This window comes from Salmo salar, chromosome ssa03, assembly GCF_905237065.1.
Source record: "Salmo salar chromosome ssa03, Ssal_v3.1, whole genome shotgun sequence".
Lineage (NCBI taxonomy): Eukaryota > Metazoa > Chordata > Actinopteri > Salmoniformes > Salmonidae > Salmo > Salmo salar.
In genome coordinates, this window is record NC_059444.1 from 1,622,550 (window position 1) to 1,650,414 (window position 27,865).

Consider the following 27,865-nt stretch of genomic DNA (forward strand, 5'->3'; position numbering starts at 1 on the left):
CTGTCTCATGTCTGTCTGTCTCCTGTCTGCCTCTCTGTCTCATGTCTGTCTGTCTCCTGTCTGTCCCTCTGTCTCATGTCTGTCTGTCTCCTGTCTGTGAAGGTAAAGACGTCTCCTGTCTGTGAAGGTAAAGACGTCTCAGGTCTCCTGTCTGTGAAGGTAAAGACGTCTCAGGTCTCCTGTCTGTGAAGGTAAAAACGTCTCAGGTCTCCTGTCTGTGAAGGTAAAGACGTCTCAGGTCTCCTGTCTGTGAAGGTAAAGACGTCTCAGGTCTCCTGTCTGTGAAGGTAAAGACGTCTCCTGTCTGTGAAGGTAAAGACGTCTCCTGTCTGTGAAGGTAAAGACGTCTCAGGTCGAGCTGGAATATCTGGTACCGTCTCCCCTCGTGCGCAGCAGGGTGCACGTTGAGCGCGTGCTGCGGCTGCAGTGATTAAATATCTGTCATCTCGCTGCGCTGCGTGCTTGATATTACCGACTGAAACGGAAGATTTACTGGGAACATACCGGATAAAACCCCTCCGACCGGACACCGATGGCTTCATGGTAAGAGAGAGAGGGTTTTTTATAGTTTTATTCTGCGCTGGGATGTTTACTCTGCGTGATCACGGCTGGAAGGGGCTACATGGTCAATCCGATTTCTGCATTGGCCATCCAGCATTTAGTGGTACGGCCTCTGCAGAAGTCTGGGCATGAAATACCTGCTCTTTTTGTCGAGCAGCACATTAGTGTTGTGAAGGAAGATGTCAAGGAAGTGAGTTTGCGTTTATACAGGACCTCCCGCCCTCACCTACGGTCAACTAACGAATCATGTCAATGCGGAGCTATACGGAGCCCTCCACATTGATACAACATTTGAGAGGCGCATGGTCCGGAGCTCAATGTGGCCTCTGCTTTCCTCTGGAGGCTCCGCTTTGAGTCAAACCATCCATCCTTCGACCACATTTCGGATCAAGCATAAGTTGTCTCTTACCTACACATGCTATCTATATAGTTTAGGCATGGCTGTGTGCGCGCAACGTCCATAGGGTGATACATGGGAGGTAGTGTAGTGCGTTGGATAGTAGCCTATAGGATGCTTATATACTACATAGTTACTATTACCTGATTGGTTAAACTGATTGGTTATTATAGCCTATTTACCTAATAGTGTAGCTTCGGGAATATGCTCTCTTCAGTTCAATTTCAATCTCTCTCACAATTCAATTTCATTTAAGAGCTTTATTGTCATGGGAAACATATGTTAACGTTGCCAAAGCAAGTGAAGTAGATAATAAACACAAGTGTAATAAACAAAAATGAACAGTAAAACATTACACTCACAAAATGTAAAAAAGAATAAAGACATTATAAATGTCATATGTGCAAATAGTTAAAGTACAAAAGGAAAAATAAATAAACATAAATATGGGTTGTATTTACAATGGTGTTTGTTCTTCACTGGTTGCCCTTTTCTTGGGGCAACAGGTCACGTATCTTGCTGCTGTGATGGAACACTGTGGTATTTCACCCAATAGATATGGGAGTTTATCAGAATTGGGTTTGTTTTCGAATTCTTTGTGGGTCTGTGTAATCTGAGGGAAATATGTGTCTCTAATATGGTCATACATTCGGCAGGAGGTTAGGAAGTGCAGCTCAGTTTCCACCTCATTTTGTGGGCAGTATTGCACATAGCCTGTCTTCTCTTGAGAGCCAGGTCTGCCTTCGTAGGCCTTTCTCAATAGCAAGGCTACGCTCACTGAGTCTGTACATAGTCGAAGCTTTCCTTAAGTTTGGGTCAGTCACAGTGGTCAGGTATTCTGCCACTGTGTACTCTCTGTTTAGGGACAAATAGCATTCTAGTTTGCTCCATTTTTTTGTTAATGCTTTCCAATGTGTCAAGTAATTATCTTTTTGTTTTCTCATGATTTGGTTGGGTTTAATTGTGTTGCTGTCCTGGGGCTCTGTGGGGTCTGTTTGTGAACAGAGCCCCAGGACCAGCTTGCTTAGGGGACTCTTCTCCAGGTTCATCTCTCTGTAGGTGATGGCTTTGTTATGGAAGGTTTGGGAATCGCTTCCTTTTAGTTGGTTGTAGAATTTATTGGCTTTTAACTGGATTTTGATAATTAGCGGGTATCGTCCTAATTCTCCTCTGCATGCATTATTTGGTGTTTTACGTTGTACACAGAGGATATTTTTTGCAGAATTCTGCATGCAGAGTCTCAATTTAAAAGGCAATGGGTTCTATAACTGATTCAATTATCCAGATCCGAATTGGTATGTCAAATTTGATGTTCCTTTTGATGGCATAGAAGGCCCTTCTTGCCTTGTCTCTCAGATCGTTCACAGCTTTGTGGAAGTTACCTGTGGTGCTGATGTTTAGGCCAAGGTATGTATAGTTTTTTGTGTGCTCTAGGGCAACAGTATCTAGATGGAATTTGTATTTCTGGTCCTGGGAACTGGGCCTTATTTGGAACACCATTATTTTAGTCTTACTGAGATTGATCTGAACATTCTAACCTCAAAACAGCAGTCAAACACCAGAGCTAACATTGGCTAGCTTGCTAGCTACTTCCAGACACATAATGAGAGAACACCCCACTCAGACCTTTTTACTCTCCCTAGCAGAGCTGGTTAGGCTGTTTTCATGTTATCCAGAGTGTTGGTGACTGTAACTGTGCTCCTGGCAACAATTTAATTAGCAATATTTTGCTGATGTTTACTGACATCGGCCATATTCAACGGGTGTTGAGCGTTCGTAAATTCATCAGTTATTCTGCACTCTGGTAGTCAGACGAGAGGGCTCTGAAATCGGAGTAGATGGCCAGACTGAATTTACGAACGCCCCCGAAACGGTTACTTGCATATTGGAGTATTTTGTTAAGACGTGTAGCTAGCTAGCTAGCTCTGCAGGTAACTAACCAACCAGGTTCAATATTAACTAGCTACACATTAGCTAAGCAAATGGCTCTGAGATACGAATAATGTCATACACGTAATGTTAGCTAGCAAGCCATCCAGCTAACGTTAGCTAGGTAAACAATGAACCATAATCACAACTCATGACGTTACTACCCTGCATGATTTTGCAGGTAGCTAACCAACCTGGTTAAATGTTAGCTAGCTAACCTTAGGCTATAGCTAGCCAAGCAAAGGGCTCTTTCTGTCAAAATTAGAAATGTGTAATATCTGGAAATATAGCTAGCTAGCTCTACAGGTAGCTAACCAACCAGGTTCAATGTTAGCTAGCTAGCTAACAGTACATTTTAACTTGAAATGAAAACAACTTTGTCAAATTTAGAAATGTGTAATATCTGGAAACATAGCTAGCTAGGCTATGGATGGACGTTTCTCCCTGTCACAGATGCCACGCTTTCCCTTAGTTTGAAGATGTAATCCGGAGACAGGTGTTTTCTCAATCTCCTTAGCTATCATACTCGAATTCCACTGATTTCAAAACTCAGTCCTCCAGAAAGTGGAGAGCAACACTTATGCAGTTTTAATACACAATACATTAAAAAAGCTGTGTTAGACAGGATTACCTAGAGATACTGACCAGCTCAAATAGACAGAAGTGTGCTACATGGCAGACCAATCCCAACTCATCTCTCGGCATGTCCAGCCCACTCATCATCTCAGCCAATCATGGCTAGCGGGAAAGTTGCTGTCCTTTTTCTGTGGCTAAACCAACTAGGCTCATAATTGAACAGTTGTATTCGTATTTACAGTTGGCCTACAAGTTTGTTATTAAGGCACACGAAAGTTCACATGTTTGAGAAGGCATTTCTGACAAAAAACGCATTTTGAAAAAAATGATATATGTTCAAATGGCTCTCCTGTGAAATAGTGACTCGCGACATACTCCTAGTTTCCTGAAACGGGTTGAATTTTCAATTCAATCTTTCCCCCTCTCTTAATTTTCAATTAAATCTGTCTCTCAATTTTCAATAAATTTTCTCTCAATTTTAAATTCAAAAATTCAAAATTCAAAGCTATACTTTGCCAAGGAAGGTTTTTCATACAAGTCTGATAATCAGAGCACAAACAAATAAGCACAAATAATCTAGCGAGCGTCCTTGGCTGCTATTAGCCAATTAGCTTCCCCAACTAATGTTAGCCAGTAGCTACAAGCCAATGTTACTAACAGTAGCTGTATCAAATCATGCACCACAACTCAATGTTGACAATATATCCCACATTCTTCCACAAAGCATAAGTAAGTTCAGTTCATAGTCAAGACCAAACTTTGGGAACTTTGGGAAAAACTGCCACGCTGCTAATTTATAATGCACACTCCAGGCAGACGTGTCACTGTTAGAAGTTCCAGAACAAATTCTTATCTTATGCATTAATTCATTCTGTTCCCTCCTCTCTCAATTACATGTTTTCCCCCTGTTGTCATTATAATCCAAAATGGATGCAAAATGGACACAGTCAGCGTACATTTGAAGTCGCTATCCACAAGTAAAAAGTAATGATCATTGCTTACTTGCGCGGCCTGTACGCAGTCAAAATAAAATGCCATGCTTGCTAACTTGGTTAGCTATGTGATAAAATGGAACAGTTCACAACACATCAACTGTTTTTAGACACAACATTTTTTTTTACCAAGCAAGTACTGCGTGAATGAACAACAACAACCATTTTGGAATAAACACATGCTGACATCATAAAATCCAATTAAATAGAGTGTTGATGTATTTATAACAGCGTTCAAGTCACCACCTTAAGATTGTGAAGGTCCTGGGTTCACCTACCAGTGGAGATATTTTGACTATTCTCTTTCGTGTAGAGGTTTTGACCCCCCCCCTTCCTCCCAGTATGCACGATGTGTGCTTATTTTCATTTATTAGGGGTCTCTCAAAAGAGCCTGGAAATTAAAAACAAAAAAATGTATGTTTTAAGTGAGTCTTGGTCTGAAGCTGGAAAAAAAGGAAATTCACATGAGGACAACAAGGCCTCTTCCACCCATGCTCTACCAAGGTTTATCAGCACCACAATGCCTCTTCCACCCATGCTCTACCAAGGTTTATCAGCACCACAATGCCTACTCCACCCATGCTCTACCAAGGTTTATCAGCACCACAAGGCCTATTCCACCCATGCTCTACCAAGGTTTATCAGCACCACAATGCCTCTTCCACCCATGCTCTACCAAGGTTTATCAGCACCACAATGCCTCTTCCACCCATGCTCTACCAAGGTTTATCAGCACCACAAGGCCTATTCCACCCATGCTCTACCAAGGTTTATCCGACTACAGCAGCCATCTTGTTCTATTATACTTCAGACTATATGTGGGCAGGTTGCTTAGGATTCAAACCTTCTCAAACAGCCCGTTTGAAGTTTTAATGTACAATGTAGAGTGAAATGCCTTTCTTGCTCTAAACCCAACAATGCACTAATCAATATCAATGTAATACAACAAATAGCATAAGGTAGAACAAAAACACAATAAGTAAAAATAAGCAATAAGAAAAACACGAGGGGGTAAGGTGACTATATACAGGGTCAGTACCATATTAACAATGGACAGGGATACTGGAGTGATGGAGGTCAGTACCATATTAACAATGTACAGGGATACTGGAGTGATGGAGGTCAGTACCATATTAACAATGTACAGGGATACTGGAGTGATGGAGGTCAGTACCATATTAACACTGGACAGGGATACTGGAGTGATGGAGGTCAGTACCATATTAACAATGTACAGGGATACTGGAGTGATGGAGGTCAGTACCATATTAACAATGTACAGGGATACTGGAGTGATGGAGGTCAGTACCATATTAACAATGTACAGGGATACTGGAGTGATGGAGGTAGATATGTATAGGGGGAAGGGGACAGGGATACTGGAGTGATGGAGGTAGATATGTATAGGGGGAAGGGGACAGGGATACTGGAGTGATGGAGGTAGATATGTATAGGGGGAAGGGGACAGGGATACTGGAGTGATGGAGGTAGATATGTATAGGGGGAAGGAGACAGGGATACTGGAGTGATGGAGGTAGATATGTATAGGGGGGAAGGGGACAGGGATACTGGAGTGATGGAGGTAGATATGTATAGGGGGAAGGGGACAGGGATACTGGAGTGATGGAGGTAGATATGTATAGGGGGAAGGAGACAGGGATACTGGAGTGATGGAGGTAGATATGTATAGGGGACAGGGATACTGGAGTGATGGAGGTAGATATGTATAGGGGGAAGGAGACGGGGATACTGGAGTGATGGAGGTAGATATGTATAGGGGGAAGGGGACAGGGATACTGGAGTGATGGAGGTAGATATGTATAGGGGGAAGGAGACAGGGATACTGGAGTGATGGAGGTAGATATGTATAGGGGACAGGGGACAGGGATACTGGAGTGATGGAGGTAGATATGTATAGGGGGAAGGAGACGGGGATACTGGAGTGATGGAGGTAGATATGTATAGGGGAAGGGGACAGGGATACTGGAGTGATGGAGGTAGATATGTATAGGGGACAGGGGACAGGGATACTGGAGTGATGGAGGTAGATATGTATAGGGGGAAGGGGACAGGGATATTGGAGTGATGGAGGTAGATATGTATAGGGGGAAGGAGACGGGGATACTGGAGTGATGGAGGTAGATATGTATAGGGGGAAGGGGACAGGGATACTGGAGTGATGGAGGTAGATATGTATAGGGGGAAGGAGACGGGGATACTGGAGTGATGGAGGTAGATATGTATAGGGGGAAGGGGACAGGGATACTGGAGTGATGGAGGTAGATATGTATAGGGGGAAGGGGACAGGGATACTGGAGTGATGGAGGTAGATATGTATAGGGGACAGGGATACTGGAGTGATGGAGGTAGATATGTATAGGGGGAAGGAGACAGGGATACTGGAGTGATGGAGGTAGATATGTATAGGGGGAAGGGGACAGGGATACTGGAGTGATGGAGGTAGATATGTATAGGGGGAAGGGGACAGGGATACTGGAGTGATGGAGGTAGATATGTATAGGGGGAAGGGGACAGGGATACTGGAGTGATGGAGGTAGATATGTATAGGGGGAAGGAGACAGGGATACTGGAGTGATGGAGGTAGATATGTATAGGGGACAGGGGACAGGGATACTGGAGTGATGGAGGTAGATATGTATAGGGGAAGGAGACGGGGATACTGGAGTGATGGAGGTAGATATGTATAGGGGAAGGGGACAGGGATACTGGAGTGATGGAGGTAGATATGTATGGGGGGAAGGAGACAGGGATACTGGAGTGATGGAGGTAGATATGTATAGGGGACAGGGGACAGGGATACTGGAGTGATGGAGGTAGATATGTATAGGGGGAAGGAGACGGGGATACTGGAGTGATGGAGGTAGATATGTATAGGGGACAGGGATACTGGAGTGATGGAGGTAGATATGTATAGGGGGAAGGGGACAGGGATACTGGAGTGATGGAGGTAGATATGTATAGGGGAAGGAGACGGGGATACTGGAGTGATGGAGGTAGATATGTATAGGGGGAAGGGGACAGGGATACTGGAGTGATGGAGGTAGATATGTATAGGGGGAAGGGGACAGGGATACTGGAGTGATGGAGGTAGATATGTATAGGGGAAGGAGACGGGGATACTGGAGTGATGGAGGTAGATATGTATAGGGGGAAGGGGACAGGGATACTGGAGTGATGGAGGTAGATATGTATAGGGGACAGGGATACTGGAGTGATGGAGGTAGATATGTATAGGGGGAAGGGGACAGGGATACTGGAGTGATGGAGGTAGATATGTATAGGGGGAAGGAGACAGGGATACTGGAGTGATGGAGGTAGATATGTATAGGGGGAAGGGGACAGGGATACTGGAGTGATGGAGGTAGATATGTATAGGGGAAGGGGACAGGGATACTGGAGTGATGGAGGTAGATATGTATAGGGGGAAGGGGACAGGGATACTGGAGTGATGGAGGTAGATATGTATAGGGGGAAGGAGACGGGGATACTGGAGTGATGGAGGTAGATATGTATAGGGGAAGGGGACAGGGATACTGGAGTGATGGAGGTAGATATGTATAGGAGACAGGGATACTGGAGTGATGGAGGTAGATATGTATAGGGGGAAGGAGACGGGGATACTGGAGTGATGGAGGTAGATATGTATAGGGGACAGGGGACAGGGATACTGGAGGTAGATATGTACAGGGGTAAGGTGACTATATACAGGGTCAGTCCCATATGTGACTGACCACTTCGATTTGGTTTTATGTAGCAACATTTGAAATTGTGTGTTTTTTTTTTTTAAATTGATAAAAGTAGAGACTCAAAGCTAGAAATGTGTATATCAAACACTACAGTTGAGGAACAATGGGAAAGTAATTCTACTTTGAAAAGTTTATTAACCTGTAACCTCACTTTTGAGAAAATGGCCCTTGAATATTTGTGGTGCACTTACTGGAGAGCTCTTTGTCTCCACCCATTCAGCACCGTTCACACCCTCTTAAGCCTTAGCCCCACCCATCTCTTTAAGGATTCACATGTGAGGCCATGTGCTAAACAGAGTGAGCAGTGTAGTAAACAACCAAAGATTACAAGACTAAAAGTGGTAAAAGTCGTAGTTTACAATAAGGAACAACTCCAGGTTAAAATACAGTTTATCTAGTTCTTGGCCTTGATCCTAATCTGACTTTGGTGCAGGTCATGCTGTTCTTCACATTACCGTCTCTGGTAAACACACACTATATCAAATAAAATCTACGTTTATTTGTCACATGCACAGGATACAGAAGGTATAAACGATACAGTGAAATGGTAACTTCCATATTTTCATGGTAGCAATATGAAAAATAGAAAGTGTCAATATATTTAAAAAAGAACAAAAAGTGTGGATGCCAGTAGAGAGAACAAAATAATATACAGTATTCCTATACCCCAGTCCTATACCCCAGTCCTATACCCCAGTCCTATACCCCAGTCCTATACAGTATGTACAAGAACAATATCAATAACCATATCAGTGATGCTGTGTAACGGTTGTCGTCGGATTTAGACCAAAATGCAGCTTGGAAATGTGCACTCATCTTCTTTATTAATAAACGGACAAGAAGGAGAACCAAAACAAACACGTACACAAAGAAAACACAACGACTAATCACAGGCTGGTCAGGCACAAGGCTATACACAGCATAATCTCCCACAAAGCACTCAACAAACACATACGTATATATAGGACTCTCAATCGGAGGCAACTAGAAAACACCTGCCTCCTATTGAGAGTCCAACACCCAATAAACAAAACATAGAAATACAAAAGACTAGACAGAACATAGAAATACACTAACATAGAACAGTGCCCAAAAACCCCCGGAATACATAAATCAAATACCCTACTAAACAAACCACCACCCCGAACCACATAAAACAAATACCCCTCTGCCACGTCCTGACCAAACTACAATAACAAATAACCCCTATTACTGGTCAGGACGTGACATGCAGGTGATAGATAACTTAGTTATATGGAGTTATACAGTATGCATACAATAAAGGGTGAAGTGGCTGAGCAGCAGGATAAACAGATCAACAGTAGCAGCAATGTGTGTGTGTTAGGAGAGAGCAGTGGCGATTTTAGCATGTAAATCTTGGTGGGGCAAAATAATAAAAAAATAAGTGGGATGCATGCCAGCAAAGCCACTACGCTAAACAAAACATGAATTGCACTATAACGGTGACAAACGGTGCCCACAAACTGTTAGGGCCTCTACATAAAGCTGTTAGGGCCTCTACATAAAGCTGTTAGGGCCTCTACATAAAGCTGTTAGGGCCTCTACATAAAGCTGTTAGGGCCTCTACATAAAGCTGTTAGGGTCTCTACATAAAGCTGTTAGGGCCTCTACATAAAGCTGTCCCAACAGCAGAGCTTTCTTTTCAGCACCATGGAGTGAATCCTTACCACCGCTACACCTGGTTATCAGCAGAGCCTCATCTGGCAGAGAAACAGTTCATTCAGCCTCATTTACTGCCTTTAAAAAAACATGGCTGATATGGCTGACTTGCTTAAACAAATGTGGTTTCTACTGACAATTGAGATGTACAAACTCTGGCATAAGAGGACGACGAGCAGATAAGAGGCAATCTGTAATTTCGATTAAGACATTAATGAGCGAGCTAGGATGGACGTAGTCAATAGAACTATTTGTTCAGCACTTTTGAAATGTACAGCGACATAATTCAGAACATGGGCCGGCCGTTCTTACAGTGTTCTCCCTGTACACCAAGTCAGACCCGTATGATAAATAAAGGGGGCATATAAGTAGTCAATGAAAGCTCTTACAAAATTTGATGATTACATTGCTCTAAAACAGGTTATAGGCTACATGTGCACCACCAAGTCAGAACAGTAGGTGAAATGAAGAGGTGTAAATAGACCAAATGATTAGGGTGAGGCACATGGGCTACTAACATCTTAATACACAACATACACTTAGTATTACTTTCTTAGCTACAGTATACATATCTCCTTCACTTGAAAAGGAAGGTGGCACGGCGGTCCTTCGTGGGAAAATTCTGTCATCAAAGTCTGTCGTTCTCTGGATTTATGGTGCTTTCAAGACAACTTACAATTCCGAGTTGGACGACCGTTCAAAACGTATTTCCCAGTCGGAGCTCATTTTTTTCTGGAATTCCGAAGTTCTCAGTTCCGAGTTAACAGTTGTTTTGAGCGCAGCACAAATCATGTTTCACTGACATCATGGCCAATGTTGAATGTTTATCATTTTAAACTAGCAGGCTTGTGATTGCTTTGCACTGCTTGCAGTTAGCCACTGATTCCTTCCAAACCACTCATTGTTGAATTTGTGATTCCCAACTTGTTGTGTAATGTTTATGTCCAATGGCCGATGAGCACTGATACGTTTTATCTACAATTTCTCTTCAATAATTTCTCTTCATATGACAAGGATTAAAAAGGATTTGCCAGTAGATTGTTGACTTGATAGATGCTAGCTAAGATTTTGAAAGTATAATGTTGACATGATCAGTCCAATCAAAGTTACAGTAGATATAACGTGATTTGATGTCATTTTATCTGTGGCCAATGACTTTGAGCCTTCTTGGATGGGCACTTCTAATTTAACTCTATGGCAGCACCCAAGGGGCTCTAATTTTCGAGGTCTACCCTTAGTCTTGGCGGTAACGTACTGTCCCGACGAGTGACAGAACACTGAGCCAATCACGGCGCAACTAGAGAAGATTACCAACCCCTACGCTCCGTATTGTCCGCTGGCTGCCCCTCCACCACAGAAAGCACTGAGCTGGGCTGAAACACCTGCATTATGGAAAGTAAAAAATATTTGTATCCGTCTTTATTAACTCAATGTTTCTGTCCTTCCCTTGACTTTGGTGCAGGACATGTGATGTCCCTGGCCTCTTTGTCTCAAAACTCCCTGATCTTCTCAAAAAATATTAGTTTGTCTAGTTGTGTCCAGTCCGGCGGTGGAAAAAGTACTCAATTGAAAAGTAAAGATACCTTAATAAAAAATTACTCCAGTAAAAGTGAAAGTCACACAGTAAAATACTACTTCAGTAAAAGTCTAAAGGTATTTGGTTTTAAATGTACTTAAGTATCAAAAGTTAATGGAATTGCTCAAATATACTTCAGTATTGAAAGTAAAAGTTAAAGTATAAATAATTTCAAATTCCTTATATTAAGCAAACCAGACAGATAGCCAGGGGCACACTCCATAACTCAGACACCCTTTACAAACAAATAATTTGTGTTTACTGAGTCCGTCAGATCAAATCAAATCAAACTTTATTTGTCACATGCGCCGAACACAACAAGTGTACAACAAGCGAATACAACATCCTACCGATCCTTGACTTCGGCGATGTCATTTATAAAATAGCCTCCAACACTCTACTCAGCTAATTGGATGCAGTCTATCACAATGCCATCCGTTTTGTCACCAAAGCCCCATATACTTTGCGCAATTTCTAGCTAGATACTATTTGTAACTGTGACGTGTGTGTCAGCCTGTCAGTCACTGTCTGACCTCGTACATTTGTATTTATACGTACTTTCAAAATATATGTTCCACAAGCGGTGGGAGTTAAATTGTTTCACAAAGGCGAGTATTCATTGGGCTGTTAATTTGAACAACAAATACGTTTTTCAAAACTTTAATATCGCAAATTCTTTATGTGATCTGAGCATGATTCTGCGGGCTGTATTGAATCAGGTCGCGGGCCTCATACGGCCCCCGGGCCTGGTATAGACAGAAGGTGCTACTATATATGAATTGACATGCAATTTTCTGTTCCTCCTGAAAGCCCCAACAGTCAAATGCATTCTCTGCGTTGCTACAGATGCTGGTTCGATACCCATGCCGGCCGTGACCGGGAGATCCATGAGGCAACGCACAATTGGCCCAGCATCGTCGGGTTAGGGGAGGGTTTGGCCGGCCAGGATGTCCTTGTCCAAAAACCAACAGATGGAGAGAACATACACCAGTTGAGCAATTCATTTCAACAATAATCTTCATTTTAATTTGACTTTACAAACAACAAGAGGGCTTGATTGGAGTCTATTTCTTTGGAGCCTAGACCTATATAAAATAACTGGCTGAGGTAGGCTATGAGGCTTAACAGTCTAATGGAAGTAGGATTTTGTTTTATTAGGCCTACTAACAATTGCAACTGATCAAAAATGTAGCATCCTACATAAAACAATTATTTAAAGAAAAAAAATACTGTCTGTGCCAGCTCCTCTAACGACCAGAACATTCTAACGACCAGAACAAACAGAACATACTGTCAGCTTGAGACGTAAAATATCCCTGGATAACCTCTCACAATAATATTAGAATTTACTAAATACAGTCATACAGGCCACTAAGTTACTTATTCAATGAGAAAAGTTGAATTTCCCCTCGGACACAATCTTGTGAATGTCGAGTTTGATGGATGGATGTGATTTTGAGGCAGGCAGTCCTCGATTGAAAGCCGTTTCCTGTCGTGAGTCTATATTATATATTTCATAGAGGAAAATGAGGACTCCCAGGTGTAAGTCAATCCAAACATTGTTAGCACATAAAATGCAAGTTTGTTTATTGTCCTCTGAGAATGCCACCCACAACGCACACAGGGACTCGGCATCCCTGATTTTGCTCGTTGTCTGGAATTCAATCAGCTCAGTTTGAATTGCGGCCTCATCCAGTGAGGGTATTGTTTTCTTAGCAAAGGAGGAGAATTCTGTGAGAGGATCACGTACAAACGCAATGATATCCTTGGGCATGCTGTAGTCTTCAAATCTGTTGGAGAAGTTGTCTCTCAGCTGCTTGATGAAATCTTCCATCACCTCTGTGATAATGCTGCGGCCAAATCAAATCAAATCAAATCAAGCCTTCTAGCGAAGGCCTCAAATTTCCCCACCATGTCCATGAGTAATCAGATCAAAATGATTATCTTATTGTCACTGAATTTATTATGTACTAATCATATGTGTTAAACATGTTACATTTGTAGTGTAGGCCAATTAATTGGCCTAATATTATATACTTAATATATTCTGGCCCGCCGACTATTGGCTCAGAAACAATTTGGCCCAAGGCCAAACCTAGTTGACGAACCCTGATATATAATATATAGACCGATCGTAACAGGAAGTGGAATTCTGAATTGCGGACTCAACTTCATCACTTTGCCTATAAATCACACCGTGAGCAATGGTTCATTGAGCACTTCCTATTGCTTCCACTAGATGTCCCCAGTCTTTACAAAGTGGTTTGAGTCTCCTACTGTGAAAACTGACAGAATGAGACGCTGTGGAAAGTGGTCACATGGAGAGGGCCGTCACCATTATGACGCCGGCGCCCCTGGCTACCCTCCCCTTTCGAAACGTTTAGAAAGACAATGCAATCGTCCCCCTTGAATCTTATTGGAGCTCTGGTTGAAAAAGGCCCTAAAGATTTATGTTATACAACGTTTGACATGTTTGAACGAACCTAAATAAAAAAAAAAAGCATTTTATTGAAAGAGGAGTCCCACGTCCGACGGAACTTTTGGAGCAGCCTTCAGAACGCGCTAACAAGAACAAGCTATTGGGACGTAAAGGATTAACTTTTTCGAATGAAAATACATTTGTTGTGGACCTGGGATCCCTGGAAGTGCTTTCTGATGAAGATAATCAAAGGTAAGGGATTATTGACAATAGTATACAAGAGTAGATTTGATATGCGATTGTTCCAAGATGGCGCTGACCTGTAACGGTAGTCTATTTTTCTGAGTATCGCATCCCCTTTTATCGCAAAGTGTGATTACCCAGTAAAGTTATTTTTAAATCTGGCATTACAGGTGCTTTCAAGAGATATTCATCTATAAATCTTAAAATGACAATATTACATTTTAAAAATGTTTTCGAATAGTAATTTAGTAAATTGTAGCGCTGTTTCACAGGATGCATTTGAGGGAAAATAGTTAGTCAACGTCACGCGCCAATGTAAAATGCTGTTTTTATATATAAATATGAACTTTATCGAACAAAAGAATGCATGTATTGTGTAACATGATGTCCTAGGAGTGTCATCTGATGAAGATTGTCAAAGGTTAGTGCTGCATTTAGCTGTTTTTTGGTTATTTGTGATGCATGTGGTTGGTCGGAAAATGGCTATGTGGCTACTTTTACGATATACTCCTCTAACATAATCTAATGTTTTGCTTTTTCTGTAAAGCCTTTTTGAAATCGGACAACGTGGTTCGATTCAGGAGAGGTGTATCTATAAAACGATATAACATAGTCCTATATTTGAAAAAAAATATATTAAATTTTGTTATGCTAATGGAGATAGGATTTTTCGCTGGATGTCCGCTGGATGTCCGTCCCGCATACGGGACGAGCCCGACAAGAGGTTAGATATTCTTACATACAAGAAGGGCACGTTTTGGCATTTGCTGTATGATTGATGAGAATCTCCATATTGCAAATGTACGGTCCCTTACTAGACGTCCGCGAATGTTTGTAAAATTCGCCGACAGCGGCGGGCCGTTTACCGGGGCCAGATTTTCCGGGAAGTCATCGAACAAAGTCTCTCGAACATTCGGTTTCCGTTTTATAAAATGTTCACATTTTGGTAATTTTTCCGCTGTCCCGGTAAATTCCAGCAGATGGCGAATGGAATCTTATTGCAAATGTACAAAACATCACCAATCACGACATGGCCATTTCTCCTAAATGGAAAAGACTTCGAAGACGAATCTTGGTGAGTGTAGGTTTGGCATAATGGGCTGTTAGCCCAGAAACAAGATGGCGTCGAGGCCTCAACGATTTTTGAGTTAAGGCCATTTTTCTGGGATTAAAGGTTCAAAAAACTAAAATAGAGTGTAATTTGACCACTTCACGTCAAAGTACATGAACCTACGGTGTCAGGAAAAAAAGAACCAGACATTTATCTATCGTCATTTAAGAGAAATCGTACAATGTACAATTGGTGATAGTCAAACAAATGTTTTTTTCTAAAAAGTTACAGATCCAGCTGCAGTTGCAGCGTGTTCAGACGAATCCGGTAAGGCGGGATTCGGAGCTCTGCGAGATTTCTGTGATTTTCTGAAATCACACACACTCATTCAACCCTCTGTAAATCAGTCAGTTCTTAACGTAAAGACTTTAAACTCTGGATTCTGTAAAAGCTTACCACAGTGAGGATATGTGTTTACTTTAAGCTTCCTGTGCCAACTCGGAAATGCCTTTAATTGGGGTCACAGGGGCTGTTTCGAAGGGTTAAAAAGGTCAGATATTTTCAAAACTTCATATGTGTGATTAGGCAACCCTCATGAACTGTAAATCAGTCATTTCTCCCAACAGATGTCAAAGAAAAGCTCTCTCTCACACACACACACACACACACACACACACACAGACACACACACAGCAAGGATGGAGTGACACAGTACTGGGCTTAAAGACACACAGAGCCTGCAATGGCATTACCATAATCTCTAGGCTGTGCCGAGATCAACGAGATGCCCCGCTGTGACCGTGAAAAAAAGTAGGCCCATAATGAAGCCTGGCCCTAAATTTCAGGTGCTTTTGGGTGACAGTGAGAGAACCGTTAGGGTTAGAAGCACATTTCGACCTCAGGAACGTTCCTGAGGTCCTCCAGATCTGTGCAAGCCTAATGTTGACCGTGTGGCATTAACCTGTAACAGTGAAAAGAATGTGTTTACATCAAACAGTTTGCATTGACTTCTCTCCCCATAGGAATACATTGCCTGCTCACCTAAATTCAACCTGAAGCCTATGTGGGTTATGAATGCCTTATGAACCTGTCTTCTATAACAATCCATCAGGCTACTGTGAGGTCTACCTGTGTTGATTCTAAGCTTCCTGGAGCAACCGGAAGTTGTTAAAAACACTCTAAAGGTGATTTGATATACCAAACCGGCAGATTCTGAAAATCACTGCATTCAACCCTGTGTAGATCAGTCAATACTTAACCTGTTGGGTCTAGGGGGCAGCATTTGCACGTCTGGATAAAAAAAATGTACCCGATTTAATCTGGTTACTAATCCTACCCAGTAACTAGAATATGCATATACTTATTATATATGGATAGAAAACACTCTAAAGTTTCCAAAACTGTTTGAATGGTGTCTGTGAGTATAACAGAACTCATTTGGCAGGCAAAACCCTGAGACATTTTCTGACAGGAAGTGGATACCTGATGTGTTGTATTGACTTTAAACCTATCCCATTGAAAAACACAGGGGTTTAGGAATATTTTGGCACTTCCTATTGCTTCCACTAGATGTCACCAGCCTTTACAAAGTGTTTTGAGTCTTCTGGAGGGAGATCTGACCGAACAAGAGCCATGGAACGATGATGTCCCACTAGACACCTGGCGCGAGTTCATGTTGGGTACCCTCGTTCCAATACGTTATAAAAGAGTATGCATTCGTCCACCTTGAATATTATTCATGTTCTGGTTAAAAAGGCCCTAATGATTTATGCTATACAACGTTTGACATGTTTGAACGAACGGAAATATATTTTTTCCCCTCGTTCATGACGAGAAGTCCGGCTGGCTTACATCATGTGCTAACGAGACGGAGATTTTTGGACATAAATGATGAGCTTTTTTGAACAAAACTACATTCGTTATGGACCTGTGATACCTGGAAGTGACATCTGATGAAGAGAATCAAAGGTAATGGATTATTTACATAGTATTTTCGATTTTAGATCTCCCCAACATGACGTCTAGTCTGTATCGCAACGCGTATTTTTCTGGGCGCAGTGCTCAGATTATTGCAAAGTGTGATTTCCCAGTAAGGTTATTTTTAAATCTGGCAAGTTGATTGCGTTCAAGAGATGTAAATCTATAATTCTTTAAATGACAATATAATATTTTACCAATGTTTTCTAATTTTAATTATTTAATTTGTTACGCTGACTTGACTGCCGGTTATTGGAGGGAAACGATTTCCTCAACATCAATGCCATAGTAAAACGCTGTTTTTGGATATAAATATGAACTTGATAGAACTAAAAATGCATGCATTGTCTAACATAATGTCCTAGGAGTGTCATCTGATGGAGATTGTAAAAGGTTAGTGCATCATTTTAGCTGGTTTTATGGTTTTGGTGACCCTGTCTTTGACTTGACAAAACATTACACACAACTCTTGTAAATGTACTGTCCTAACATACTCTAAATTTATGCTTTCGCCGTAAAACCTTTTTGAAATCGTAAAACGTGGTTAGATTAAGGAGATGTTTATCTTTCAAATGGTGTAAAATAGTTGTATTTTTAAAAAATTTGAATTTTGACATTTATTTGGATTCAAATTTGCCGCTCTTGAAATGCACCTGCTGTTGATGGAGTGCACCACGGGTGGCACGCTAGCGTCCCACCTAGCCCCAAGAGGTTAACGTAAAGACTTTAAACTCAGGATTCTGTAAAAGCCTACCCAAATGAGGATATGTGTTTACGTTTAGCTTCCTGTGCCAACCGGAAGTGCCTTCAATTGGGGTCATAAGGGATGTTTCAAAGGGTTAAAAAAGTCAGATCTTTCCAAAACTTTATATGTGTGACTCGGTAACCCTCATGAACTGTAAATCAGTCATTTTTCCCATCAGATTTCCAAGAAAAGCTCACACACACACAGCAAGGACGGAGTGACAGTGTGGGGCTTACAGACACACAGAGCAGAGCCTACAATAGTTTTGTTCGAACTGTCAAAGAATCGTCAGACCTAGAGCTCTGAAACTTTAGAAACCTGTTCTAGAGCTCAAGTCGATATTGCACTTGAGGTCGACCGATTAATCGGAATGGCCGATTAATTAGGGCCGATTTCAAGTTTTCATAACAATCGGTAATCGGTATTTTTGGCCACCAATTTGCCGATTAAAAAATATAGATATATTATTATTTTATTTTTAATTTTTTTACACCTTTATTTAACTAGGCAAGTCAGATTAAGAACACATTCTTATTTTCAATGACAGCCTAGGAACAGTGGGTTAACTGCCTTGTTCAGGGGCAGAACAACAGATATTTACCTTGTCACCTCGGGGATTCATTTTTGCAACCTTCCGGTTACTAGTCCAACGCTCTAACCACCTGCCTTACATTGCACTCCACGAGGAGCCTGCATGGCAGGCTGACTACCTGTTACGCAAGGGCAGCAAAAATCCAAGGTAAGTTGCTAGCTAGCATTAAACTTATCTTATAAAAAACGATCAATCATAATATAAATCACTAGTTAACTACACATGGTTGATGATATTACTAGTTTATCTAACGTGTCCTGTGTTGCATATAATCGATGCAGTGCCTGTTAATTTCTCATCGAATCACAGCCTACTTCGCCAAACGGGTGATTTAACAAGCGCATTTGCGAAAAAAGCACTGTCATTGCACCAATGTAGCTAACCATAAACATCAATGCCTTTCTTTAAAATCAATACACAAGTATATATTTTTAAACCTGCATATTTAGTTAATATTGCCTGCTAACATGAATTTCTTATAACTAGGGGAGTTGTGTCACTTCTCTTGTGTTCCGTGCAAGCAGTCAGGGTATATACAGCAGTTTGGGCCGCCTGGCTCATTGCGAAATGTGAAGTCCATTTATTCCTAACAAAGGCCATAATTCATTTGCCAGAATTGTACATAATTATGACATAACATTGAAGGTTGTGCAATGTAACAGGAATATTTAGACTTAGGGATGCCACCCGTTAGATAAAATACGGAACTGTTCCGTATTTCACTGAAATAATAAACTTTTCGTTTTCTAAATGATAGTTTCTGGCTTCGACCATATTAATGACCTAAGGCTCGTATTTCTGTGTGTTATTATGTTATAATTAAGTCTATGATTTGATATTTGATAGAGCAGTCTGACTGAGCGATGGTAGGCAGTAGCATTCATTCAAACAGCACCTTCGTGCGTTTTTCCAGCAGCTCTTCGCTGTGCTTCAAGCATTGAGCTGTTTATGACTTCAAGCCTATCAACCCCCGAGATTAGGCTGGTGTAACCGATGTGAAATGACTAGCTAGTTAGCGGGGTGCGCGCTAATAGCGTTTCAAACGTCACTCGCTCTGAGACTTGGAGTAGTTGTTCCCCTTGCTCTGCATGGGTAACGCTGCTTCGAGGGTGGCTGTTGTCGATGTGTTCCTGGTTCGAGCCCAGGTAGGAGCGAGGAGAGGGACGGAAGCTATACTGTTACACTGGCAATAATAAAGTGCCTATAAGAACATCCAATAGTCAAAGGTATATGAAATACAAATCCTATAGAGAGAAATAGTCCTATAATTCTTATAATAACTACAACCTAAAACTTCTTACCTGGGAATATTGAAGACTCATGTTAAAAGGAACCACCAGCTTTCATATGTTCTCATGTTCTGAGCAAGGAACTTAAACGTTAGCTTTCTCCACATGGCACATATTGCACTTTTACTTTCTTCTTTCTTCTCCAACACTTTGTTTTTGCATTATTTAAACCAAATTGAACATGTTTCATTATTTATTTGAGGCTAAATTGATAGTATTTATGTATTATATTAAGGTCCTTAATATATTTTGGTCCTCCAATAATCGGTATCGGCGTTGAAAAATCCTAATCGGTCGACCTCTATATTGCATGGTGAGTTATGTGTCTCTAGAAGGTTCTCAGTCCGAGAAACAGCCTCTTACATTTTCAATAACTTACATTAATTTTGACCATCACAAAAATGACGACATTTAGAAAAGTCCCAGAGTCGCAAGACTAGGTGCATTGAAACCGCCTCGGCCCATAGAGACGGACCCCAATGTTTCTGTCCGATAGCTCATTCAATGACCCTGTAGCTGTGCCCGGAAAATGTGGATTTTCAGCACCAATTAAGGTCGCTGCTTGGGCTCCAAATGACCTATCGAGCCGAAACTTGGGATTCGGGGTCGCCTCAGCTAGACCTACACATAAAGTCAGAGCTGGACCCGCAGCTAGAACATAACTACGTGTTTTATGTTTTTATTATTGTTTAAACAGAAGGTGCTGTGAATTATGGGCCTGCTCTGAAATATGTGAGAGTTGGCTTCTAAACAAGTTGGAAAAAGTGGGTGTGGTATCAGTTTGTATCAGTTTGGTGTCAGAATGATATCTAATTGACTGATGGACAGTGACTTGCTGGCTGACTTTTTTTCCATTTGCAATATGTTTAAACAGTGATAGACCATCACCAAATTGACATTCTGAAATCAACACCAATGAGTGATGGAGAGGAACCAGAATCACTCCCAGGCCATCCCGAGTTCATCGGGCCAGTCAAGTTCGCATTCATGCAGTATATTTGAGCATGTCAAATTCATGAAGGTAAATGCCCATTGAAACATATTGCAAATGGACAGCCGTGCGCCTGGTGATTGGAACGGGTTACCAGGAGCATATTTTTTAAATGGTTTTGAATGCCTTTAGGGGGGAGCAAGGGGTCTACGTTTGGGTAGGGAGCACCTCCCACCCGTGCCCATCCAATAGGGGGCGCCCTCTGGTCATTTTGGATGTTTTTCAAAAAATTGGTAAAGAAACGACAGAGTCCCACTTCTCTCATCTCACCATCGAGCGATGGAGAGGAACCACTATCACTGCTCGGCCATCCCGTGTTCATCGGGCCAGTCAATGTTCCATTTCTGCAGTATTTCTGAGAATGTCAAATTCGTGATGGTAAATGCCCATTGAAACATATTGCAAATGGACAGTCGTGCACAGTGATAGACCATCACCAAATTGACATTCTGAAATCAACACCATTGAGCGATGGAGAGGAACCAGAATCACTGCCCGGCCATCCCGAGTTCATCGGGCCAGTCATCAGGATGCCTTTAGGTGATTGGAATGGGTTACCAGGAGCACATTTAAAAAAGTTTTTTTAATGACTTTAGGGGGGAGCAAGGGGTCTACGGTTGGGTAGGGAGCACCCCCCACCTGTGCCCATCCAATAGGGGGTGCCCTGGTCATTTTAGATGTTTTTCAAAAAATCGTTAAAAAACAAGAGTCCCACTTCTCCCTCATCATTCATGACAAATAGACCATCTAGGTTGATTCATGGCTTAACATAGGGCTATATATCATTTGGGCAGTATAAATGCCATTTGGACATGGTTCACTGACTTTTGACTTCGACTTTTGACTTCCTATGAAATTATATTGCAAATGGACAAAACATATGCCTTATGGACAAATAAAAAAGTTATGACAATAAAATATGACAAAAGTATGTTCATACAGATCTTAAACATGTATAATTGACAAAAATAATCGAAAGAATTTCAAAAAAACGGTCCAGAAAGCACTTTTTTAAGGGTGTGATACGTTTTTGAATTTTTTAGTAGAGGACTGTAGAGTAGGGGACTGTAGAAGACTGTAGAGGACTAAACAGTAGAGTAGAGGACTGTAGAGGACTAAACAGTAGAGTAGAGGACTGTAGAGTAGAGGTTTATTATGTTTTTTACCTTTATACCTATGTTAGGTCTAATGGAACAGTAGAGTAGAGTATACCCTATGTTAGGGCTAATGGAACAGTAGGGTATACCCTATGTTATGTCTAATGGCAGGTCCTGTAGAGTAGAGTATACCCTATGTTAGGTCTAATGGCAGGTCCTGTAGAGTAGAGTATACCCTATGTTAGGTCTAATGGAACAGTAGAGTATACCCTATGTTAGGTCTAATGGAAGTAGAGTAGAGTATACCCTATGTTAGGTCTAATGGAACAGTAGAGTAGAGTATACCCTATGTTAGGGCAAATGGAACAGTAGAGTAGAGTATACCCTATGTTAGGTCTAATGGAACAGTAGAGTAGAGTATACCCTATGTTAGGTCTAATGGAACAGTAGAGTATACCCTATGTTAGGTCTAATGGAACAGTAGAGTATACCCTATGTTAGGTCTAATGGAACAGTAGGGTATACCCTATGTTAGGTCTAATGGAACAGTAGAGTATACCCTATGTTAGGGCTAATGGAACAGTAGAGTAGAGTATACCCTATGTTAGGTCTAATGGAACAGTAGAGTATACCCTATGTTAGGTCTAATGGAACAGTAGAGTAGAGTATACCCTATGTTAGGTCTAATGGAACTGTAGAGTAGAGTATACCCTATGTTAGGGCTAATGGAACAGTAGAGTAGAGTATACCCTATGTTAGGTCTAATGGAACAGTAGAGTATACCCTATGTTAGGTCTAATGGAACTGTAGAGTAGAGTATACCCTATGTTAGGTCTAATGGAAAAGTAGGGTATACCCTATGTTAGGTCTAATGGAACAGTAGAGTAGAGTATACCCTATGTTAGGTCTAATGGAACAGTAGAGTATACCCTATGTTAGGTCTAATGGAACTGTAGAGTAGAGTATACCCTATGTTAGGTCTAATGGAACAGTAGAGTAGAGTATACCCTATGTTAGGGCTAATGGAACAGTAGAGTATACCCTATGTTAGGTCTAATGGAACAGTAGGGTATACCCTATGTTAGGTCTAATGGAACAGTAGAGTATACCCTATGTTAGGGCTAATGGAACAGTAGAGTATACCCTATGTTAGGGCTAATGGAACAGTAGAGTATACCCTATGTTAGGTCTAATGGAACAGTAGAGTATACCCTATTTTAGGTCTAATGGAACTGTAGAGTAGAGTATACCCTATGTTAGGGCTAATGGAACAGTAGAGTAGAGTATACCCTATCTTAGGTCTAATGGAACTGTAGAGTAGAGTATACCCTATGTTAGGTCTAATGGAACAGTAGGGTATACCCTATGTTAGGTCTAATGGAACAGTAGAGTAGAGTATACCCTATGTTAGGTCTAATGGAACTGTAGAGTAGAGTATACCCTATGTTAGGGCTAATGGAACAGTAGAGTATACCCTATGTTAGGGCTAATGGAACAGTAGAGTATACCCTATGTTAGGTCTAATGGAACAGTAGAGTATACCCTATGTTAGGTCTAATGGAACAGTAGAGTATACCCTATGTTAGGGCTAATGGAACAGTAGAGTAGAGTATACCCTATGTTAGGTCTAATGGAACAGTAGAGTAGAGTATACCCTATGTTAGGGCTAATGGAACAGTAGAGTAGAGTATACCCTATGTTAGGTCTAATGGAGCAATAGGGTATACCCTATGTTAGGTCTAATGGAACAGTAGAGTATACCCTATGTTAGGTCTAATGGAACAGTAGAGTAGAGTATACCCTATGTTAGGGCTAATGGAACAGTAGGGTATACCCTATGTTAGGTCTAATGGAACAGTAGAGTATACCCTATGTTAGGTCTAATGGAACAGTAGAGTAGAGTATACCCTATGTTAGGGCTAATGGAACAGTAGAGTATAGTATACCCTATGTTAGGTCTAATGGAACAGTAGAGTAGAGTATACCCTATGTTAGGTCTAATGGAACTGTAGAGTAGAGTATACCCTATGTTAGGTCTAATGGAACAGTAGAGTATACCCTATGTTAGGGCTAATGGAACAGTAGAGTAGAGTATACCCTATGTTAGGTCTAATGGAACAGTAGAGTAGAGTATACCCTATGTTAGGTCTAATGGAACAGTAGAGTATACCCTATGTTAGGTCTAATGGAACAGTAGAGTAGAGTATACCCTATGTTAGGTCTAATGGAACAGTAGAGTAGAGTATACCCTATGTTAGGTCTAATGGAACAGTAGAGTATACCCTATGTTAGGTCTAATGGAACTGTAGAGTAGAGTATACCCTATGTTAGGGCTAATGGAACAGTAGAGTAGAGTATACCCTATGTTAGGTCTAATGGAACAGTAGAGTATACCCTATGTTAGGTCTAATGGAACTGTAGAGTAGAGTATACCCTATGTTAGGTCTAATGGAGCAGTAGGGTATACCCTATGTTAGGTCTAATGGAACAGTAGAGTAGAGTATACCCTATGTTAGGTCTAATGGAACAGTAGAGTATACCCTATGTTAGGTCTAATGGAACTAGAGTAGAGTATACCCTATGTTAGGTCTAATGGAACAGTAGAGTATACCCTATGTTAGGTCTAATGGAACAGTAGAGTAGAGTATACCCTATGTTAGGTCTAATGGAACAGTAGAGTATACCCTATGTTAGGTCTAATGGAACAGTAGAGTATACCCTATGTTAGGTCTAATGGAACAGTAGAGTATACCCTATGTTAGGTCTAATGGAACAGTAGAGTATACCCTATGTTAGGTCTAATGGAACTGTAGAGTAGAGTATACCCTATGTTAGGGCTAATGGAACAGTAGAGTAGAGTATACCCTATGTTAGGTCTAATGGAACTGTAGAGTATACCCTATGTTAGGTCTAATGGAACTGTAGAGTAGAGTATACCCTATGTTAGGTCTATTGGAACAGTAGAGTAGAGTATACCCTATGTTAGGGCTAATGGAACAGTAGAGTATACCCTATGTTAGGTCTAATGGAACAGTAGGGTATACCCTATGTTAGGTCTAATGGAACAGTAGAGTATACCCTATGTTAGGTCTAATGGAACAGTAGAGTATACCCTATGTTAGGGCTAATGGAACAGTAGAGTATACCCTATGTTAGGTCTAATGGAACAGTAGAGTATACCCTATGTTAGGTCTAATGGAACTGTAGAGTAGAGTATACCCTATGTTAGGGCTAATGGAACAGTAGAGTAGAGTATACCCTATGTTAGGTCTAATGGAACTGTAGAGTAGAGTATACCCTATGTTAGGGCCAATGGAACAGTAGAGTATACCCTATGTTAGGGCTAATGGAACAGTAGAGTATACCCTATGTTAGGTCTAATGGAACAGTAGAGTATACCCTATGTTAGGTCTAATGGAACAGTAGAGTATACCCTATGTTAGGTCTAATGGAACAGTAGAGTATACCCTATGTTAGGGCTAATGGAACAGTAGAGTAGAGTATACCCTATGTTAGGTCTAATGGAACAGTAGAGTAGAGTATACCCTATGTTAGGGCTAATGGAACAGTAGAGTAGAGTATACCCTATGTTAGGTCTAATGGAACAGTAGAGTATACCCTATGTTAGGTCTAATGGAACAGTAGAGTATACCCTATGTTAGGGCTAATGGAACAGTAGAGTAGAGTATACCCTATGTTAGGGCTAATGGAACAGTAGGGTATACCCTATGTTAGGTCTAATGGAACAGTAGAGTATACCCTATGTTAGGTCTAATGGAACAGTAGAGTAGAGTATACCCTATGTTAGGGCTAATGGAACAGTAGAGTATAGTATACCCTATGTTAGGACTAATGGAACAGTAGAATAGAGTATACCCTATGTTAGGTCTAATGGAACAGTAGAGTAGAGTATACCCTATGTTAGGTCTAATGGAACAGTAGAGTATACCCTATGTTAGGTCTAATGGAACAGTAGAGTATACCCTATGTTAGGGCTAATGGAACAGTAGAGTAGAGTATACCCTATGTTAGGGCTAATGGAACAGTAGGGTATACCCTATGTTAGGTCTAATGGAACAGTAGAGTATACCCTATGTTAGGTCTAATGGAACAGTAGAGTAGAGTATACCCTATGTTAGGGCTAATGGAACAGTAGAGTATAGTATACCCTATGTTAGGACTAATGGAACAGTAGAATAGAGTATACCCTATGTTAGGTCTAATGGAACAGTAGAGTAGAGTATACCCTATGTTAGGTCTAATGGAACAGTAGAGTATACCCTATGTTAGGTCTAATGGAACAGTAGAGTAGAGTATACCCTATGTTAGGTCTAATGGAACAGTAGAGTAGTGTATACCCTATGTTAGGTCTAATGGAACAGTAGAGTATACCCTATGTTAGGTCTAATGGAACTGTAGAGTAGAGTATACCCTATGTTAGGGCTAATGGAACAGTAGAGTAGAGTATACCCTATGTTAGGTCTAATGGAACAGTAGAGTATACCCTATGTTAGGTCTAATGGAACTGTAGAGTATACCCTATGTTAGGTCTAATGGAACTGTAGAGTAGAGTATACCCTATGTTAGGTCTAATGGAGCAGTAGGGTATACCCTATGTTAGGTCTAATGGAACAGTAGAGTAGAGTATACCCTATGTTAGGTCTAATGGAACAGTAGAGTATACCCTATGTTAGGTCTAATGGAACTGTAGAGTATACCCTATGTTAGGTCTAATGGAACTGTAGAGTATACCCTATGTTAGGTCTAATGGAACTGTAGAGTAGAGTATACCCTATGTTAGGGCTAATGGAACAGTAGAGTAGAGTATACCCTATGTTAGGTCTAATGGAACTGTAGAGTATACCCTATGTTAGGTCTAATGGAACTGTAGAGTAGAGTATACCCTATGTTAGGTCTAATGGAACAGTAGAGTAGAGTATACCCTATGTTAGGGCTAATGGAACAGTAGAGTATACCCTATGTTAGGTCTAATGGAACAGTAGGGTATACCCTATGTTAGGTCTAATGGAACAGTAGGGTATACCCTATGTTAGGTCTAATGGAACAGTAGAGTATACCCTATGTTAGGTCTAATGGAACAGTAGAGTATACCCTATGTTAGGGCTAATGGAACAGTAGAGTATACCCTATGTTAGGTCTAATGGAACAGTAGAGTATACCCTATTTTAGGTCTAATGGAACTGTAGAGTAGAGTATACCCTATGTTAGGGCTAATGGAACAGTAGAGTAGAGTATACCCTATGTTAGGTCTAATGGAACAGTAGAGTATACCCTATGTTAGGTCTAATGGAACTGTAGAGTAGAGTATACCCTATGTTAGGTCTAATGGAGCAGTAGGGTATACCCTATGTTAGGTCTAATGGAACAGTAGAGTAGAGTATACCCTATGTTAGGTCTAATGGAACAGTAGAGTATACCCTATGTTAGGTCTAATGGAACTGTAGAGTAGAGTATACCCTATGTTAGGTCTAATGGAACAGTAGAGTAGAGTATACCCTATGTTAGGTCTAATGGAACAGTAGAGTATACCCTATGTTAGGTCTAATGGAACAGTAGAGTATACCCTATGTTAGGGCTAATGGAACAGTAGAGTATACCCTATGTTAGGTCTAATGGAACAGTAGAGTATACCCTATGTTAGGTCTAATGGAACTGTAGAGTAGAGTATACCCTATGTTAGGGCTAATGGAACAGTAGAGTAGAGTATACCCTATGTTAGGTCTAATGGAACTGTAGAGTATACCCTATGTTAGGTCTAATGGAACTGTAGAGTAGAGTATACCCTATGTTAGGTCTAATGGAACAGTAGAGTAGAGTATACCCTATGTTAGGGCTAATGGAACAGTAGAGTATACCCTATGTTAGGTCTAATGGAACAGTAGGGTATACCCTATGTTAGGTCTAATGGAACAGTAGAGTATACCCTATGTTTGGTCTAATGGAACAGTAGAGTATACCCTAT

General features: G+C 41.1%; 1 protein-coding gene across 2 annotated transcripts in view; it reads left to right on the forward strand.

The window, feature by feature from the left end:
• The first annotated feature begins 408 nt into the window (after positions 1-408).
• LOC106591847 (pituitary adenylate cyclase-activating polypeptide type I receptor) overlaps positions 409-27,865 on the forward strand; it is a 116,033-nt gene continuing 88,576 nt past the window's right edge. For both annotated transcript variants that reach the window (XM_045714366.1, XM_045714367.1), the window contains exon 1: positions 409-543. The gene's annotated coding sequence lies outside the window, so the exon portion shown is untranslated. The remainder of the gene's footprint in view (positions 544-27,865) is intronic.